This window comes from Lontra canadensis, unplaced genomic scaffold (genome assembly GCF_010015895.1).
Source record: "Lontra canadensis isolate GAN:19392208 unplaced genomic scaffold, GSC_riverotter_1.0 scaffold208, whole genome shotgun sequence".
Taxonomy (NCBI): Eukaryota; Metazoa; Chordata; class Mammalia; order Carnivora; family Mustelidae; genus Lontra; species Lontra canadensis.
In genome coordinates this window covers 1,075,488-1,081,309 of record NW_022631202.1, presented here as the reverse complement: position 1 = coordinate 1,081,309, position 5,822 = coordinate 1,075,488, and positions in this window count along the sequence as shown.

Below are 5,822 nucleotides of genomic sequence, written 5' to 3'. Positions count from 1 at the left end.
TACAGCAGGGTGGGGATGCCGTGTGCTGTCGCTGGTCTGAGATGGAGGGGGTTGTGCACAAGGATCCCAAGGAGGCTTCTAGGAGCTAAGAGGGGGGTTCCTGGCTGGGAGCTGGCAAAGACATGAGAACTTTCATTCCACAAACACATAGAACTGAATTCTGCCCACAACATGAATCAGGCTGGAAGTGGACTCATCCCTAGAGCCCTCGGGGTGGGGAAGGGGGGGGTAGGGTGCGGGGAGGGCGTGGGATGGGGTGGAGAGGAGGGTGGTGCTGCTGGCTTTCCTCCTCCTGAGACTCTGGGCAGAGAAAGAGCTGAGCTGTGCTGACTTCTGAGTACAAGACAGAGAGACAATAATGTTTTAAGCACGGGGGTTTTTAGTATTTGATAAGGCAGCATTAGAAAACAAACACAGGATCACAGACACATTTTTGGAAACATGAATTAGATAATGTCATTACTCTGCTCAAAATCCTCTAGTGTTTTGTTTTTTGTTTTTTTTTTTTTAATCACATTTGGAGTAAAATTCAACCTGTTTACTGAGGCACATGTGGTCTGGCCTGTTCTTTCTCTTCTGCATGTTCTTTTTCTTCTTTTTTTAAAAATTAACATATAATGTATTCTTTGTTTCAGGGGTATAGGCCCCATGTTCTTATTTCTGACCCTCAGTTACTCCAAGCTCCTCCCACCCACCCGCAACCCATCTTCCCTCCAATCTTAGCCCAGATGTGTCCTGTCAGTCAAATCAGAGCCTAAATGCCTTTCTGACCACTTAAAACCAAATAACCACGCGGTTATACTCCATCACAGCCTGTTATTTTAATTCTCTTTAAACATTCGGCATTTTCTTACATGTTGATCTGTTGTCTGTATCCTCCGCTACAATATAAGTTCAATGAGACTATGGACCTCGTTTGTCTGGTACACTGATAGACCAGTGCCTATGGGTCTCAGGAGATATCAAGTGAATGGATTCAGTCGGTGGGGTGTGAGATTAAGTCTTACCCAAAGGCCTAAAAAAATGGTGAAATGCACTACCAGATCCTTTTATGATTTACCAGTTTGAGTTAGGTATTTTGCAACTCCCAACATGAAAATTCTTAATGGATACATCCCTTTTTTTCTCTTATAGGAGGTTTTTTTTAAGCTCTAAAGCATGTCATCATAATATTTTTATTCAAGATAATGATAAATCTGTATTTATATCTGAGGCCTATATCCTTGTATCCTATCCTTAGGCGTTCAGTAAGTTATCACAGAAGGAATCACTGAACCCAGTGATGACACAGGGAAGGCTGTGTTCATAAAGTTAATCCACCAGATTAACTTACAGATACTCAGATTCTTTTTTTTTTTTTTTAAGGTTTATTTATTTGAGAGAATCTTAAGGAGACTCCCTGCAGAGTGTGGAGCCTGGCCAGTCTCACCACCCTGAGATCATGACTTGAGTTGAAATCGAGAGTCGGATGCTTAACAGACTGAGCCACCCAGGCGCCCCCAGATACTCAGATTCTGAAATATACTGCATTAAAGAAACAAAAACCCTGCCCACAAAGACAGCAAAGTAACTGGGCAGCAGGTCCCCTATAATGGTCTTGTCTATTTGTACTATTCCATTAATTATCAATAATCCCAAAGTACCTCCCTAGCTAGGGAGAATCTAGTGTGAGAGCAGGTGTTGTAAAAAAATAATTAATGGCAGTGAATCTAAATGAGCACAACTTATGTAAATAATCTTAATAGCCATGATAAGAGAGATAATTGTTTACAGGTGTCATTTCCTGGGGACGAAAATCCACCTTTTCTTGCAGGAGAAAGTGCTACTAGTTTCATTAAATGTATGAGCCCTAATTAGCACACTGCTGCTCTAAGTGCTGTGTTAGTCCTAAAATCATTTTCTTTATTCTTTTCTCTCTTAAGCAGATCCATACACAGTCAGACACTTCTACTTTCTGTATATGTTTATCTTGGCAAAGCTTTGACATTTATCTTCACCAACGATAATGTCCTCCAAAAAACATGCAATCAGCAGCCTTTCTTAGACTGTGTCCACGACTTTTTTTCCTCTCTCCTATACATACACACAGAAATAGACACACCTCTCCTTGTGATGTAAATATATACCTGAAAGATTACTAAGAAGCTGGTTTCCTTACGAACTGCTCTTGTTAATATCCTTCTAAGCCCATACAGGGTTTTAATTATTTTTTAAAGATCTTTTCTACAGCAAGAACAGTTCCCATAAAATTACTAAGGGCTCTTCAGTATCTGACTCATATAACTTTGTTCTTCAGAATATTCTCCTTGACATTCTAATTTTGATGATGATTGATGGCAATGATGATAATATTCTATGACTTCCACCTATTGTACTTACCATGTGCAAAGTACTGGGCCTCGTGTTTTAAATGTTCTCTTGCTTAATCCCCTCAATGGGGGTGCCTGGGTGGCTCAGTCATTAAGCGTCTGCCTTCTGCTCAGGTCATGATCCCAGGGTCCTGGGATAGAGCCCTGAGTTGGGCTCCATGCTCAGTGGAGAGCCTGCTTCTCCCTTTCCCTCTGCCTGCCACTCTGCTTACTTGTGCCCTGTCTCTCTGTCAAATAAATAAATAAGAAATCTTAAAAAAAAAAAAATCCCCTCAGTGACTCCATAGATTATTATTGCGCTTCCATTTACAAAACAAGAAACTGAAGCTAAGAGGGTAAGTAGCTTGCCCAAAGTCATGTAGATCCATTGTCTTTCCTTCCCTTGTGGGACTGAAGTTACACTTCTAGGATAAAGGGACATGTTTTCATCTGCTCCCCCCAGCTCTTAGTCTGGATACCTTCTTCTAACCTATTGTCCAGTTGATCAATTCTCTCTTCAGTTGTGTCTAATTTGTGATTTAACCTGAGTTACTGAGTACTTCATTTATTACACTTTTTGGTTCTAGTTATTTCCGTGTTGTTCTTTTTCATAGTTTTCAGTTCACCTAAATTCTCCATCTTGTCATTTAATGTCTTAAATATAAATAAGCACAGTTACTCTAAAGTCTATGTTTTACACTCTATTATCTGATTGGAGTGTGGCTATTTCTATTTCAATTCTGTTTCAGTCTTTTTTTTTTTTTTGATTGAGTGCTATACATTATATATTTGGAAATGTAGAGATACTTTGAGGCCATGGATTAGGTTATCATCCTTTACAGCAGATTTACATTTGCTTTGGACAGGCAGTTAGGATAACAGCCTCTCCTCCTCAGATTAAGGTATAGCCTTTCTTGTGTCTCAGTTCAGTGGCTAGGGAGGTTCACCATAATCTCTCCATGTTGGCTGGACCACAACTCCAATGTCTCCTCAGCACCGTGTAACCTCTGAAGTCCCTGTTCAGCTCTCTGCCATTTACCGGATATCCTCTGGTAAGCCACACACGTGTGCTTAGTCAAAGACCCAAAGGGAACTTCTCAGGTTTCTTTCTCTGCAACACCCTCCTCTCTGGTGCCCTATCCCTCCAACTCCTACCAAATCCTAGCCACCCTAGCTATGAATTCCAATCCATTTCTTTCAGTAAGTCTGCCACTGTGTGAGCTCCATTTCCTTGTGCCATGGTTTCGAAGACTCCAAGGAGGAAGGGCAGGGTGAGATTGGGACTCTCCTTGTGTGCTTCCCTTCTCTTAAGGTTTATAGTCCTGGGTTAAGTGCTACCCAATAGTTTTGGCTAGACCCTGGTTTTCTTTTTAACCTATCAGTGGTAGGCAGTATCCTAAGATGGCCCCCAACTATGCCACCCCCTGGTGAACATGCTCTGTATAATCCTCTCCACTCGGTGTCAAGGGGCCCTGTGCGTCGGATGGTTATGATCATCATAATGTAATGATGATTATATTACCCTCTGTGGAAAAGGTGAAGGGACTTTGTGGATGATATAATTCAGGTCCTAAGTCAGTAGGTTATTTTGAGTTAATGAAAATGGAGATTATCATGGAGGGGCCTGACTCACTCAAGTGAAAAACCTTAAAAGAGGAACTGGACCTTCCTGGAGAGATGCTCTCCTGCTGGCCTTGCAGAGGCAAACGGACACGTTGTAAAGTGTGAGTGGAGATGAGTGGCTTCCAGGAGGTAATGGGCTTCTGCGGCCACGAGTAATTTGATTCTGTGACTGATTTATTGTTTGCCACAGAATTGTGTACATTAGTTCATATAATTCTTTTACCAGTTCTGATTCTAGTATTATGTCTTCTTTTACATCCTTAAATGATGTATTTTCACCCTTTCTAAGTCAGATTTTTCCAGGTGTTTATTTTAAAAAGAACCAGCTTTAAAACACCAGCTCTTGCTGGGATTTGTCCTATTTCCCTAGTTGGTTGATTTCAGTTCTTTTAAATTTTAATCTTCCTAGTTTCCTGATTTGTTGATTCTAATTTCTTTTTCATGATGAAAAATTCCAAACTAGCTTAAACCACAGCAACTCAATCTTGTTTGGCCTGTATGCCCCCATAAACTCATTTTGATGTAAATAAACCCTGTCGTTATAATTCCATCTGCAAATATTTGAATAGAGGCATACCTCATTTTATTGCACTTTGCATATACTGCCTTTTTTTTTTTTTTAAACAAATTGAAGGTTTGTGGCAAGCCTGCACTGAGCAATTCTTTTGGCACAATTTTTTTCAACAGCATTTGCTCGCTTTGTGTCTCTATGTCACATTTTGATAATTCTTGCAATATTAAACTTTTATTACATATATATTTTTTCAAGATTTTATTTATTTGAGAAAGCAGGCATGAGCAGGGGGGCAGAGGGAGAAGCATGCCACCCAGGCATCCCCCACCCACACCCCAGTGAACAGGGAGCCTAACACTGGACTTCATCCTAGGACCCTGGGATCACGACCCGAGCTGAAGGCAGACGCTTAACTGACTGAGCCACCCAGTGGCCTTATTATAGGGTATTTTATTTATTTATTTGACAGACAGAGATCACACGTAGGCAGAGAGGCAGAAAGAGAGGAAGGGAAGCAGGCTCCCTGCTGAGCAGAGAGCCTGACTTGGGGCTTGATCCCAGGACCCTGGGATCATGACCTGAGCTGAAGGCAGATGCTTAACTGACTGAGCCACCCAGTGGCCTTATTATATTTCTTATGATAATCTGTGATCAGTGATTAAGACTTGCTGAAAGCTCAGATGTACATTGCTTTTTTTTTGACATAATACTTTTGCACACTTAATAGACTACAGCATGATGTTAACATTTACATGCATTAGGAAACTAACAAAATCATTTAACTTACTTTATTGCAATGTTTGCTTTATTGTGGTGGTCTGGAACCCAGTCTATAATATCTCCAAGGTATGCCTGTATAAATTCTAAAACAGGAGGACTTTAAAAAAATAACAAGTCTATATCACACCTAAAAATGTGTAATAATTCTTCAATATTATCACTGTTCAAAGGGTTTTCTAGAGTAGAGCTGGGGGACAGGCCAGAGCCAAGTTCAAGATGCCATCCTCCCAGAATACTCTTTGCTATAATGGTTTGGTTTTCAAACACTAAGAAATAAATTTTATATGGCACCTCAGTTCAATCATGCCTACATGTATGACAAACAACTACTGCACAAAACAATACTTACGTTCCCCATATGGGCTGTCCCCTTCCCCTTCTCCTTTCCCTTTCTTTCTCTCAGTCTTCTGATGTTGGCTTCAACCCACTACACTGATTTCACATTACACTATAGTTCTATTATTTGCACTTCAAAAACAATACTATAAAGCCAATTTCTGAGTATTAAATTAGCTGAAAAGGTCTGAGATGAGTTTCGATGTCACTTTTGAAAGAAA